The 15,655-nt window shown below is 33.4% G+C and overlaps 2 long non-coding RNA genes across 2 annotated transcripts; one reads left to right on the top strand and one right to left on the bottom strand.

Moving 5' to 3' along the window:
• Positions 1 to 7,699: 7,699 nt before the first annotated feature.
• Positions 7,700 to 9,828, top strand: LOC136223586 (uncharacterized). The gene is made up of 3 exons (XR_010686017.1): positions 7,700 to 8,059; positions 8,268 to 8,389; positions 9,359 to 9,828. It is a non-coding gene; the product is annotated as an uncharacterized lncRNA (long non-coding RNA).
• Positions 9,829 to 11,567: 1,739 nt separating this feature from the next.
• On the bottom strand, positions 11,568 to 14,270 carry LOC136223544 (uncharacterized). Its single transcript, XR_010686013.1, has 6 exons — positions 13,999 to 14,270; positions 13,647 to 13,745; positions 13,091 to 13,158; positions 12,769 to 12,914; positions 12,523 to 12,679; positions 11,568 to 12,019 (listed from the first exon to the last, which is right to left on the bottom strand). It is a non-coding gene; the product is annotated as an uncharacterized lncRNA (long non-coding RNA).
• Positions 14,271 to 15,655: the final 1,385 nt, after the last annotated feature.

The following is a 15,655-nucleotide window of genomic DNA, read 5'->3' as shown; positions in this document are numbered from 1 at the left end:
TCCCCGCAAGTTATTATGAGATTTAACGGCTCCCCGCGAGCTTTTAGAGCGGCTCCCCGCAAGTGTTGGTGAGATTTAACGGCTCCCCGCGAGCTTTTAGAGCGGCTCCCCGCAAGTTGAGATGAGATTTAACGGCTCCCCGCGAGCTTTTATAGCGGCTCCCCGCAAGTTAAGATGAGATTTAATGGCTCCCCGCGAGCTTTTATAGCAGCTCCCCGCAAGTTAAGATGAGATTTAACGGCTCCCCGCGAGCTTTTAGAGCGGCTCCCCGCAAGTGTTAATGAGATTTAACGGCTCCCCGCGAGCTTTTAGAGCGGCTCCCCGCAAGTTGAGATGAGATTTAACGGCTCCCCGCGAGCTTTTAGAGCGGCTCCCCGCAAGTTATGATGAGATTTAACGGCTCCTCGCGAGCTTTTATAGCGGCTCCCCGCAAGTGTTGATGAGATTTAACGGCTCCCCGCGAGATTTTATAGCGGCTCCCCGCAAGTTGAGATGAGATTTAACGGCTCCCCGCGAGCTTTTAGAGCGGCTCCCCGCAAGTGTTGATGAGATTTAACGGCTCCCCGCGAGCTTTTAGAGCGGCTCCCCGCAAGTTAAGATGAGTGTCTTTATAAGAGAAACATTTATTTCAAAGGCGATATGAATATGAGATTTCAACACAATAAAAAAAAAAATCTTCGAAAGAATTGGTTGTTAAATAAGAGTGACCCTAAAGACCTAACATCATGAATTTCAAATGGGTAAACTCTATCATGAGTAAAAGTGAACTTTGAGACTTGATCTCGAAGAATTGGAAAAACAAACATTTATGTTGAATAGAAACTAATCGTGAGATCAGATCTCAAAGGATTAACAAAAACAACAATGATTTCCATCTTGAATAAAATTTGATCTCGAAATATACACGATTTCAAGAGATTTTAAAGAAGAACAAATTCTTATATTGAATAGGCACCGACCCAAAAGATGCATGATCTTATCAAATTTGACTTTTGAAAATAGTTTTCTACTTTGAATGAGAGCGAATCCCGAGACTTGGTCTTGAGGAATTCACAAAGGATAAATTTTACCTTGAATAGAAGTGAATCCTGATATTTGATCTCAATGAATTCAAACGAGGATATTTTAATAGAAGTGAATCCTGAGACTTGATCTCGAGGAACTCGAAGGGGATATTCTATCTTGAATAGAGATGGCTCGAAGATCAACAAAAATTTATACATTGGATAGAAATAGATTGCGTGACTTGACCTCATCAGATCCAAAAGATGGTTTTTTTATTATTGTTATTTTGAATAAAATGAATCGTGAGACTTGGTCTCAAGGGACTAAAAAAGCAACCAAAATCTATATCTTGAATAGAAATGACTCAAAGAGCAACAAAAATTTATTTCATGAATAGAAATGAATCTTGAGACTTGATCCCAATGGAATAAAAAGCTACGGAAATCTATATCTTGAATAAAAATGACTCAAAGAGCAACAAAATTGTATATCACGAATAGAAATAACTCAAAGAGTAACAAAAATGTATATCATGAATAGAAATGATTCAAATGGCAACAAAAAATTATACATTGGATATAAATGAATTGTGAGACTCTCATCGATCCAAAAGAGGGTTTTTTGTAATTATTATTTGAATAAAATGAATTATGAGGCTTGGTCTCAATGCACTCAAAAAGCAACAAAACCTATATCTTTAACTGAAATGACTCAAAGAGCAACAAAAATTTATAGAAATGACTTGTGAGGCCTGACCTCATCGGATCCAAAAGGAAAACAAGTTTCTATTCTAAATATAAATTTTTTTTACGAAAATGTCACTAGAGGAACCTTCAAGAAAAATGTACTTTTATGCAACTGGATGTTTTTTCTTTTTTTTTTTTTTTTGAAATATTCATAATGAGATTAAAAAAATGGTTAATATTAAATTTATATTCACATAAGTACTCATTTGGCTCATTCATATCTATAAAATCCAAGAAATATCTGGAATGTTTTCCGGGATCTCAGCTTAATCTGGCCAAAATTCATGTGCTCATGCCTCCACCTGTAGTAGACGATTGCTTCTTCGAATCGGATAAACATGCTTTCAATATGAAAAATTTCTTCTTGAAGAGGTTTAAGAGTATCCTTTCCAAAATTTCGTATGGGGTCAGTGACCTCGTCCGATAGTCGTGTTGAATCAGGAAAACTCATTTCCATGAAGAATAATCAGCTCTTCTAATCTTGAAATCTCTATGCTATTGAAGATTATGGTCCCTTATAATGTGTATTTTTTTCAAACCATACCAAAAGGTAACTTGCCCCCGATTTTTCCTCTATTGGCTTCTTGACTCAAAAGGAGTGCAATTTTGCTAAAATGATCACCTACATTGCCCCCAAATATCCATCAGTTGTGCATGCTTAAGTTTCTGGAGAATTGTCCTTTTCATAGCCCATTGGTAACTATGACGTGTATGAATGTATGAACCACAAAAATTTGAGCACTATCTCGATAATTCGCTGTTCAAAGCAAACATGAAACTAGAATTGGAAAATATTCATTTCAAATGTTCTCAGAATCATAATTATTTAATGAATGCATAAGACCATTTTCAGGGCAAGGATTTGGCAAGGAATGGAGTAAAGTATAAGCACAAAAACTATGTGTTGTTGAAAAATGAATGTCATACCTGGGCGATGTGGGATTTTTCATTGTGAGATGTGGCTCAAAAGGTCTTATCGAAAAGAGATTTTGACCATAAAGTTATTTGATTTTTTTTTAATGATCATGAAACAAGGAAGATTTCATTGTTTCACACATTCTTACATGATGTCATTGTCCCAAATCTTGAATCTTCATTGGCTATCTCACTTCGAGTGCCCCCACATTGTCGTCGAATAACCAATTTTTCATCAGAATCAAATGTCGTCTTACTTTGATGCCCCCAAAGTGGAGTGTGCTCTAAATTTTGCCTAAATCGCCCTTTACGGGTTTTCGACTTAGCATGCCCTAATTTTTGCCTGAGTTGTCCTTTGTAATTTTCTCACTCAGCGGGCTTTTTATCTTATTGCCATTTATTTTCTAGTTAGGCCGCCCTTGCGGGTCTTCAACCTAACAGGCCAAATTTATTTTTTTTCACTTTCTTTCCAATCATTTTTTCATTTTGTATGTCCTTTTTAAGACGTACTCATTCCATTGTCTGGCTTGATTTATCTTCTTTAGGTACGTTGCTCGAATTTTTGGACACGTCATGAACAAATATATGTCACTGAAATCTCATATGTAGTTGTTGATCTTGATAAACTCTCAATAGTTCTTGAGTAAACATTTTTCTTTGAATGATGAGAGTAGTCCTCATACCATTTGACGAAGGAACACCCTAACTCCTATCCTTGTTCGATGTGTCCATCTTGATCATAATTTCATCTTTCTCAATCAATGTTTATGATAACATGCAGTTAAGTAAAATTTCAAGATTATTAAACCAAATTAATTTTGAATTTACACTACCATATGCTTATTTTATATTCCTCTCCACTATCCATAACTAAAATCATGATTAGGGATCAAACGGACTTTTTAGGTCATGTAGAGGTTGGGGGTAGTAGTTGGAAGAGATGAAAAATGGGTATGTCTATTAAGAAAGTTGGATGACTCGAAAGGTCTTATATCATCATAAAGGAATTCAGTTTTTGATTTGTAAGGTTCGAAGATTCATTTTGATCATCATCTTGACTTCATACATTGTACCATATCTTGATGTCACCATATATTTTCTTTCTTTCTTCTTTTTTTTCTTCTTTTTTTTTTTGCCTTAATTTTTGCATAGATTGTTCTTTGCTAGTTTTCAATCTATCAGGCATTTTCTTTCTTTTTTTTCTCTCGCCCTAACTGTTGCCTAGATTGCCTTTGCAGGATTCAATCTAGCGGGCTTTTTTTTTTTTTCATTGATCCGACATTTTGAATTGTTCCAGATGATTTCACTCAAATCATCTTGAAGTAAGATTTTGTGGTGCCAATATTTTTTTCTAACTCATCTCTTCTATCCACTGGCTTTCTTGCTTCGGAAGACCTTTATGGAAATGAAAAGTCGGTGATATGAATAAAAAAAGGCTATAAGGGCTCAAAGGGTGAACAAAGGAATATAATGTAAGGGTGGGTTAAAGGTTGAATGAACGATTCAAAGAAGGCCTAGGTCATTTCCCTAATCATGATTAGTTAGGTATTTCGCTTCGATGAATAATCAAATAAGTTATAGAGTTACAAAATTAATTTAATCTATTAATCAAGATAATTTCTCTAAAACATGCATGAATCATTAACATATTACATACTCTAGAGTGAGATATCTGAAATTGACTTTCAGTTGCATAAATCTCATTTGATTTTCTTAATATCTGAGTCAACAATCACATCAACTGGTTCTCTGAAGATTCTTTTGGTTTTTCCTTCTTTTGGTCTATAGGATCAACATGAGCCGGAGTCTGAAATCGTCTTTGTTACTAGGTGTGCCCGAATAATGAAAATCTTTCCTTTATTCATAAACACTAAATTTCTCAAATTATTTATGGTCATTTTGTAAATATGGATATGTACAACATATGGTGAGTATTATGATATATCGAAGAAAGAGATAGGATACTAAGGCATGACATGAAAATAATAATGTGCATTCATTAAAAAATGATAATCCCGAGAACATTTGTAATAAATATCTATTTTTACAATTTCTTCCCTGAATTTGGGCAAAATTCTAGCAACACAATGCTAACTATCTCCCCTTCTTTTTTTTTACAAGAAATGTAGAAGTTACAAACCAAATTTCTATGGCTAAAGAGAAACCTCTTCTATCAAACATCTTGGTTCTTCAGTTTCATTCGGCCGTCATTTTGAGTGCGGTATCAATAAAGCTTCGGAAGGTTGACATACCCCATTTTAATCTTCAACCAAGTTCGTCGTCATTTTTGCATTTTCTCTTATGGATCCGACACTTGAGCTACATGTTCAAGATCCATGCTTACTTCTTCTAATAATTATCTACCAATGATCTTCGATTTTTCTTGAATTCTATGAATGAGCCAAATAATAATAACCACACACTTTTTTTGTTTTTTTTTCTATAAAATAGATTAAAAAAAAGATTAAAAAACTGAACATTTATTTATTTAAGTATTGAGTAAAAAATGATATTAACAAAAAAATGCAAATGTTTTAAAGAAATGTCAATGATTTTTTTTTTTTTTTGAAGAATTCTTCAAGAGTTTTTTATTTTATTTTTTTTACAATAGTTGAAAATAGACAAAGGAAAATTTGGAGTTCCGAACCACTTTTTATTAGAGGTCAAGACTAGATTAACAGAGAATAATTTTCTTATCCGTCAAAACCTGACCGATAATAAATTACATACATCTATTATAGAATTTATTAGTTACTATGGAATTAAGACAAACTACAACTGTGAATTGACTTCTAATTTAAATGATATAAAACATAACTATCATGAATGAATAGACATATATAACGAATTGAGGATCAATGAGTAGAAGCTATTGAAATATTTTCCAGAAGAAAAAAAAATGGTATGACAAATAAAATGAAACTTTGGAAAGAATTGTCACTTGATATAAAGACCTCTCTTACAAAAGAAAAAATGTCTATTTAAATTATTTTTCAAGCTATACTTAAAAATTTATTAAAAGGAAAAGGTACTCATCATTAAAAAAAAAAATTGCTTTTTCTTTTCTTTTCATTTTATTTTAATAGCCTAACATTTCTTTTTTATGTCAATAACCCAACATTTAAAGAAACCAATTTCATATCTATCCATACCTTTTCAAAACACATCTATGTATATAAATATTTAAATCACTTAATATACTGATTTATATAGTCTATAAAAAATGGATTTACAAATTAATGAGTTTTCAATTAAAAAAAATTATTTCTTTTTAAAAAAAGAATGCGCTTTTTTTTAGATAAAAAAAAGAATATGATTTAAAAGCATAAAAAAAACTAAAATTAATTTTTTTTTTTAATTCGCCTTTTAATATATTTAATAAACCGACTTGTGAAATTAATGAAATTTATTTTTACATTTATAAAAAATAATCAATTTTTTTTTCAAAAAGTATATTAATTATTAATCAAATTAATTTGGAATAAAAGTGAAAAACTATTCTATTTTTTTGAAATTTTTTTAGAAGGGTAATAACATATTTACATTAAAAATATTTATATAGTAATTAAATTAAACGAATTAATATCTATATAAATAAATCGATAATTATTGTACCTACTAGATATACAACAATCATAATGTAAATCCTGGTTTAAAATAAAATCGTGACAGAATGATTTATTCCTAGATAGTACCATTGTATAAAAATAGGAAGCTTCTACGGGGTGGCTTTTGGTCTAATTCTAACGGGTGGATATAAGAGTTTGTTTGGGGTCTCAAGCCATTTTTTGATACTAAACCCTTGAACCAAGGCTTTAGCAAAATCCTTCTAACCAAGAACCTGGCTGAAAGGCAGCTTGAGTTGAGAACGTTTCACGGGCCTAACCAGGTTTCCCATGGCGGCACCCTTACTTTGTTCTCGTCCTAATATCCTAGAAAGGGTAAGACCATAGCATGGCCTTTGAGTGCTCGTGTGATAGTGGGGGTGATTATATGAACCGTACCATGTGATAAATATTAATCGATAAAAACATGAAATAACAATAATAAAAAAAATATACATCATATATATTAAAGAAATAGATCAAATAAAACCAATAAGCAAATTAATAGAAATCACATCTTAAATTAGCTTGACGGGTCCCCAGCAGAGTCGCCACCAATAAAATTAAGGCGTGATTGGACGCCGAAATTAGATATATTTTAATGGATAAGGGGGTCTGCAAAATAGAGATTTTAAGTTCGTTTGTCGGTTACGTGTAGGGAAGAAAACTTTGAGTAATCACCCTACCCCGCCCAAAATTGGTACTAAAAGATGTGATTTTTTTGGCATTAAACTTATTTGATTTATTCGATTCATTTCTCTTTATTTTATATATATATTTTTATAATAAAGGCGTATGGGTTTGGACCATTTAATTTGAGTTAGTTACATTTTGACTACTTTCATACCCCAATAGCATAGGCGTATAAATCGGAGCCATTTCATTAATTTTAATTTTAATTTTGACCGGTTCCATACCTCTATAACATAAAGGTATGGATTGAGCCGTTTTATTTTAATTAACTTGATTTTGACCGCTTTCATACCCCTATAGCATAGACGTATGAATTGAGTCGTTTAATTTTATTTTGGTTCATTTCATACCTCTATGACATAGAGGTACGAATTGAACCGTTCTAAATTATTTATTTATTTTGACCGACTTTATACCCCTATAACATAGGCGTATAAAGTAAGTCGTCTCATTTCGATAATTTGATTTTGACCGCTTTCATACCCCTATAGCATAGACGTATGAATTGAGCCGTTTTTGTTATTAATTTGGATCGATTTTAAATTTCTTAACAATTTCAAAACCTTTATTTGATTTGTTTTTTTTAGCTTTCATCATTTTTATAATTTTATCCAACCATTAATTGAGCTATATAAAAAAAAATTCATTTTCTGCTGCAACTACTAGTTTTTCCCAAACAAATTATTTAAAAAAAAGGATCAAGTAATAAACTTAACGAATTCGTGGACTAAATTTAATTCAATCCAAAGCCCACTTGCCTAACATTTTGAGTCTCATTTTCTCATATAGGATTCACCTTAATCTTTTAAACCTAACCCCCAAATTATAACTCTCCTTCCTATTTTCCAGCCACTTTTCTTCTTCATCCAGGGCCGAAAAACCTAGAGCTCTTACCCATGGCGTCTGCTCTTTGGACGGCGACGGCGCGGATTAACAGTGGGTTCCTCTTGAACGGTGATGGTGATTCTAACGACGCCTACCCCTCCTAGTGGTCGCCGTTCTACTCTCTCTCTCTCTCTCTCGTTTAAATCGGTGCCTGGTACTCTTATGATCTGAACATGCAGGCTCCTCGGAAATCAACCGTGGTTCCCAGAGGTATAAGTTCCTATCTGTCCGATTTCTATATCCCTGTTCTTTATTTCCTCTTATGCTTTCTGATTTCTCTTTTTTCTTTTCCTAGAATTCGCTTAGATTTGGTTGTGTTTTAAGAATCTGTTTCGTTGTTAGTGATTTTCATGGTTGATTTCTATTTGTTTATTTGATTTCATTTCTTTTAATCTCGCTTTCTTTTTGTGAATGCTAGGACCTGGACAGATTCATCAACTGAAAAGAAAAACCCAAAGGGCCTGATTGCGGTCACCATTTGAATGGCTCGCGCATCGTTCTCTAGATGACTCGCTGATTTCAAGTGCTACCGTCTGTTTGGTACGGTTCCTTTTCCATCAAATTTAAAGCATACAATTTGGGATATTAAGTCCTTTGTTCGTCTGTGAAAGCAAATTGACAGCAGGATGATATTTAAATAGAATTTTATGTTTACCATTGGGATAGTTTTAGGCTTAGAAATTTGACTGTGGCAGATTGCTTGCACACGTCTGTATGCTTTTGTGGGATGATATTATTGCAATGGAAATTAGTAATTAATATGCTAAATTTCTGTGGCTCATATATGATTCATTAGGGGTATTTTTTGACGTTTTCCTTAAGTCTGAAGATGGTGAGGGGATTTGAGTTGTAAGTGTAAAATAGATAGTTAACATTTGGTTCAGGATTACATCAGTAGCTAAAAGTTTTCATTTCATATTAGATAAGACATGAATCTGTAAAATGTATTGTTGGTGTTTTGAATGCACAGTTGGAGGACTTAAAATGATGCGAAAGAATATAGCATATCCTTCCATTCATTTACTGTGTTTCTTAATGACAATACAGATGATTTAAAGACCTTCTGAGCGAAGTTGGTTTGTTCATATAGCATAGGAACTCCCCAAAAATCCTCAGAGGACAATACAAATGAAATGAGAGAAAAGTCGGTTTATCCCTATAGCATAGGCACTCCCCAAAGCTCCTCTACCATGTGTTTTCTTAGTGATAGGTGATGGACTAATGTTACAGAGACTTAGATTTGTATATAAAAGAAGAAATTTTACCTGAAGACAAGAGAACAAACGCAGTCCGTCCCTTGTTTCTTTTGTCTGTGACCCCTTTTTTACTCAAGGACCGCTTGTGTTCCCCGCCTTCTTCTTTCTATTGTTTTTTCTGTTTGATGAATCCGGTTGGATTCTCTGCCTGGTTATTGCTGATATTGTTTTTTATTTGATAATTCTGGCTGAATTCTCTCCTTCGTTATTACTGGCCTTGCTTATTGATGTTGAAAACGCCTTCGTTTGACAGGGTTTTGAAGTTTTAAGAAGTAAAGATGATGAAGATGAAGAAGAAAAATAGGAAGGTCTGCATTGGAGAAGTGTCCAAAAATCCTCCTGTTGCAGTTTAATAAGAAGTGAAGAGAGGTCCAGATCCAGAGGAAAGAACCTGAAGTTCCCCCTCGAAGTCCCCTTTTGCTGTCTGTTCTTGGCTCTAATAGAGAGCCAACAGATTCGTTCGAGTGGCGTGGCTCTCTATTAATTTGTACAACAAAGCTTATTCAGTGGCCAAGTGGTGGTCAATCAACGTGGTGTGGCATCTGTTTGCCCACCAAGATTTATTCATTTTATTGTATTTTAGGTTGTATTTGTGATGTGTTTACTGGTTGTATGGATCCTGGATCTTAAGGGCCTATTAGAATGGGTTTGGGGCCGGTTGGGATTTCATTTGTAATTGCTGAAATTTATTAATAAAAATCATATTTTTCTATTTCCTTTTTATTCTTTTTGTTTTCCTCTATTTTATTTTGAAACTCAATTATGTTTTTATTACTTGATCAAGGGTTCACAACCAAAAATTAAATATTATAACTAGTCTACACATGGCTACATTTTTAATACAACCCTGTGAAATAAAATACAATATTATTTCAAACATACCTAGTTAAACACATAAGTAACATTTTTTTAAAAATTAATAATTGATTTTATCTTTATGATATAAACATTTAGCTAATTTTACGAACTATACGAATATAATTTTCCTTTTTGTAAAATGTAATTAAGAACAATTTATAAAAAATATAGGTACTAAATATAGCGAAATATCGGTATATCTAGTACATACATGCAATGTGAATATTTATGAAATAAATTCGCTAAAAGGATAAAATTATAAAAAATAAAAATTTACCCCGGACAAAATGGGTATCTACAATGAGTAATAGTGCCGAAATCTGACAAATCAGCAGTATAAGAGTTGAACTTATCCACCAAGCGCTTCGCATCACATTCAAATATAAGGTTTTGGCAGTTCAGAGAGGACCCAGCGTATGGACTGGCGTAGAGCGATGGCTTCAACGATATCTGTAGTAAACAAGCTATCATTCCAGGCGCTGTAGCAGGCCATGAAGCTGCCATCAGAGCTGCGAAGAACGGCTCCCATACTCGATTTATCTTCAGCCATAAACGTAGACGCATCACAATTGCATTTTGTGTAGCTGCTACCAGGTTTTTCCCATCCAATTTCACTCCTAACTGAGCTGCTCCCGGCGACATCCCGCACCTGCTGTTGTGATTTCCAGTCCGCCAAGATCTGCATACAATTTCAAATCTTCTTAATGGAAGATGAGTGTTTTCATTAATGAAAGATGTATAATTTCAAGCATTTGGTGGTTAGAACGCTGAAGGTTAGATGGTGATCAAAACTTCAAATTACACATAGAAAAAAGTCACATTTTTTTTTATCTGGGTTTGATATTGCACTATTTATTGAAAGTTAGACATTAAGATTGGACTAATATGTATGTGGAATCTCAATAAACTCTCCCTAGTAACCATAGACCTAAATTTGTACCTTATATAATTATATCTTTGCTTATGGCTTAATACATCTTTGCCCATTTTTATTTGTCCGAAAAACTCACTTGCCTCTTTTACTTTGAAAGCTTCCATTTACCTTCCGAACTTGTTTAAAGTGATATGTTAACTCTCTTACACTACAAGAAAAACTGTAATTACCAACCAAAAATCTGGTTGCGAAATCGGTCTCTAACACGTTTTTGCAACCAGATTTGTATCTTTAGCAACCAAAATGAATCGGTTGGTAATTGCTAGGTTGCTAAATTTTTGAAACCAAATCTAGCTTTAAGGTAGCAAAGTTTGCAACCACTTTATTGGTTGTTAAGTTGGTGGCAAAGTTACAAACTGTTTTTTTACAACCATTATTTGGTTTCAATATCCAACTTCAGATTTGTATGTCAATGTTGTTAGAACCTAGCTTTTGGTTGCAAAGAATCCGGTTGCAAATTTCACCGACGACTTTTCAACCAAAGTTTTTGGACGGAAAGTTGACAGCTCACTTCATCAACCAACATTATACCTTCGGATTAGTGACGGCATTGTTTTGAATTCTGGACAGCTTTTTTATATATATACTTTTTCCATGATAAAACAAACAATATAATTACTAAAACAAACAATATAATTAATAAACAAAAGAACATTTCGAATAAACAATTAAAATTATACACATATTCTTAAGGTCTCATAATAATAAACTAGTCAAGTCATACATTCATGGCATATACTACAATCACCAAAATGAGCATATATAACTCTGTACAACTCTAATATCAAATTAGGGTGGGGATCATGGGTTCGATATCCACCCTCTTTCAAAAAAACAATCTATCCTCTCCAAGTTGTAAAGTCGATCCCTCTTTCAAAAAAAAAATCTATCCTCTCCAAGTTGTAAAGTCGATCAAAAGTGATTTGGATTTGCCTTAAAGATGGACCAATTTGTGTCTCTATATCTATCGATCGTCCTCGAAGCTCGTTAACCTCATGCATTAACACGCAAATGCAAACCTTGAAGCGATTGATCCTTCCATTGATGACGTTCATCTATGCGCTTTGGATGCTCTATAAAAATGAGTCCACTCTTGAAATCATTAAGCATATCCTGTATAGACTGAAGATGAGTTTGTGTATTAGCATAAGAGGTAACTGAATAGTTAACTTTGGGACCTAAAGATGAAGAGTTACTCTTGTATTTCTAGGAAGAAACATACAGTCCCGGTAATAATGAGATGCAACTGAAACGACATACTGTCCCGACTTACGGTCTACTAAGTTTAAAGTAGCAATTTAGTTTCACAAAGATACTGTCAGGCAGGGTGTATAACATTAACAAACAAATCAAATTCATGAAAGGAAGTATCGTATAGCAGTGACCAATAAGACCGTGATTTAGAAGACTTATAAAGCAGTGCATATAAAATCAACTGTGTTTTAAACTTTCATGAAACATATGTAATATTTCAACACATAGCAGTCATCATAAACAGATTCTTCATTTTAGTCACAATGAAATGATTTTGGCACCACAGCAGCCTACCTCGACCTAAGTTGCATATGTGACGAATCATAATATTGAAGTTGCGTGTGCCAGAAAGTTGAAGAAACTTAGCATACCACAGCTTATAAAATAATCCTCCACGTGCTACAAGTGAAGGTTTGATGTCAGAGTTCTTATACAAATCATTGATGATCTTTTTAAGACTGATTACATCTCTCCCGTACAGTTCAGCACTGACACTTGCACTAACTCCACTTCCACTTAACTTGTTACCTTCCATAACAAAGGGAATACATAAGATAAGGTGTGCAAGCGATGCCTTTTAAGAAAAAAAAAAAAAAAAGACTTTGTACAAGGCTTACACCAAATTCCCATCAATCTATCTTATCTCCCTTTTTGATGGTGTAGTTCCTAAAAGCAGGGGCATTACTAGAATCACATGCTCCTGCCCAAAAACCCTTCCTGATCTGATGCATCCCATGGAGGGCATTCAAGCTAAATGTCATATCTGCCATGCACATTCAAAATATGTGTTGATGAAACTTAAATATGCAATTCAATTAAGGAAAACACAAGTAGTAAGGGGATGCCAATTTCAACTTCTCATGGGATATGGGGAGTCGTTGATAAATTGTGTAAATATCTATCAACTCCCCTAAAGTATATTCATAATTGTGTAAATACCTATCAACTCCACTTAAGTAATACCCAGTTGAAACTTGAAAGCCATCCGCAATAGTAAAATACATGACCTGAATTCAAATAGACAAGTTTTAAGTGCCAGTTGCCTTAAAAAGAAGCATCCAAAAATATCATGGATAAGAGAATTAAAGCTGAACACATAGTCAAGAAAACAACAAAACCTATACATCAATCTCTACACTTCTATAACTCCATAGTGCCCCTTTTATTTATTTTCATTAAGTTTGCAAGATGGTTTATTGACTCGTGGTTGTTATAGGGGGTTCAAAATCCTATCTCCATAGTGCATTAACTTATTTCTCACTAATTCTGGCGTTTCTAATGTAGGCATATATGATACGCATGACACATCCATCCATTTACTACCTGAAATAAAACTTCTTTCTAGTAAGATACAGCTCAAATGAGTATCAAAATTAACCCTAAATCAAGGCTTAAGTACAATGTAGTTCCAATTTGACTGAAATAATACTAACAGACTATTAAAAAAATCACATTAGGATGTTGCTGCATAACAGACTATTTTGAAAAATCTCACCATTAACCAAAAGCCTCCAGATATTCGCCAACAAATAAAAACCCCACCATTGACCAATTGCAATTCAGAAGTCCACTCTTGGTGAAAACCCCCAATTTTCTGCAACCAAAAACACAATAATCTACCTTTATAAGAGAAACCAGAATGGAAACAGAGGCTAACTCAGAACCATAATGTATAATTTTTCTATAAAATTAAGATGAAAAGTGAATGAAGATTTTGAGCTAAACAGAGGAAGATAAACAAGCTCAAGCAGAGGTAAAGTTCGAATTAAGAACTTCAATATTTCTACTGGATTTTTGAACGCTAATTTAAGACAGATGTATAAATAAAAAATATAAAGATAACCCACCTTATAACAGTTACGAGTTCAGTTGACGTGACTGGTGGAAAACTGAGACGATTCACGATCCGTGAGAGATGGAGAACTGGGGAAGAGGGTTACGGCGATCGGCGAGAGATGGGAAAACTGAGGTGAAGAGTTTTACTGCAGTCGGCAAGAGATGGATAACTGAGATAAAGAGGATTTGGCGGTCGACCAGAGATGGAGGATTGAAGAAGACAGTGGAAGCAAAAATGGAAAACTGAGGAAGACGGAAGAAAACAGTTCGATGGAGGCGGAAATGAGATAAGAAAAACTGTATAAAACCCTAAAACATTACTTTACTCTTTTATATACCAAATTATAAAATAATATTACTTTTTTTTAATAAGTCGTACTGGGTACACAGAGTAAATAATTAGAAATATTAGCAAGTGTTATAATATTATTTAAGTTAAATATATCAAATTATTTTTTGTTTTTTTTTTAAATATCAAATTATAATTACAGTATTAAATATAAACAATATTATTACTTAAAATTATATAGTTTTGATTTAAAAACCTACAAAAAAAATAAACGTTTTTCTTTCATGAGTTTTTTTTTAGCCAAACTTGATCGAACTTGTATCGAGCCGATCACTAAATGATGCATAATAGCGGCTCGATTCGTTTACAACCCTAACTGTTGGCTTGGAGAAATGGGAATCAGGTTTATGAACAAGTTTTGTTCTCTAAAATTGGGTTTAATAAAATTGAAATTTAGGGCATAGATAAATTGCAACCAGAAAATATATGTTGAGACGTGTCTGGTTGCAATGTTTACAACCAACAAAACTTTGAAACCAGAATTTTGGTCTCAAATGTATTTAAGAAATCTACTTCTCACATTTGCAACCAATGACAATGCTTTGCAACCATACGGGTGGCAATATTGCAACCAATTTTAATCTGGTTTCAAACATTGGTTGCTAATTACTATTTTTCTTGTAGTGTTAAACGTACCTATTAGCCTCTTGAATTTTCTTAAAGTAATCTATTTGTCCTTCTCACTTTTCTTAAAGCGTACACAAGTATAGAAAACTTGTAGGGATGGCAACCCGTACTGTACCCATGAGTACTCGACACTACCTGACCCTAATCGGACTATCCATACACTATATAAAAAGGTATGAGACGGGTATGAGATCAATAAGCCTTGAATTATCACATCTTTTGTTAATAAGAAACAACTCATTATACGTTAATAAAACTTGAAATCAATCTGTGTAGTAAATGTTGGACATAAGATTCCATAAAAGTCTAACAATAAACTTGAAACTCTTTTATTAAGCCGTAGCAAAGAAAGTAAGCTACCTTTTATTAAGATTTTCGTTAATATTTCATAGTCATTTCAAATTCTCAAGCAAAGAAAATTCAATATCAAACGGCTAATTTATACCCTTCTAGAAACTAAATGCCTAAAATCAAATTTTCTTGTCGAAGCCGCCCTCAAGGAATATTGTCCGCCCGACCCAATTATGTATGTCTTTTTCAAATTTAACATTTTATTTTTACCAATCTTATTCTAAAATTATATTCAAAAATATATTAATAATTTTTTATTAAATGATAGTTGACAAAAAGCTATACCTTATTCTATTCTACAACTCTGTTTTGGCTGCACTATGAAATGCAGCTTGAGGCAG

Source organism: Euphorbia lathyris, chromosome 3, assembly GCF_963576675.1.
Source record: "Euphorbia lathyris chromosome 3, ddEupLath1.1, whole genome shotgun sequence".
NCBI lineage: Eukaryota > Viridiplantae > Streptophyta > Magnoliopsida > Malpighiales > Euphorbiaceae > Euphorbia > Euphorbia lathyris.
Note: the sequence above shows the minus strand (reverse complement) of the source record. Positions and strands in the feature narration are given on the sequence as shown.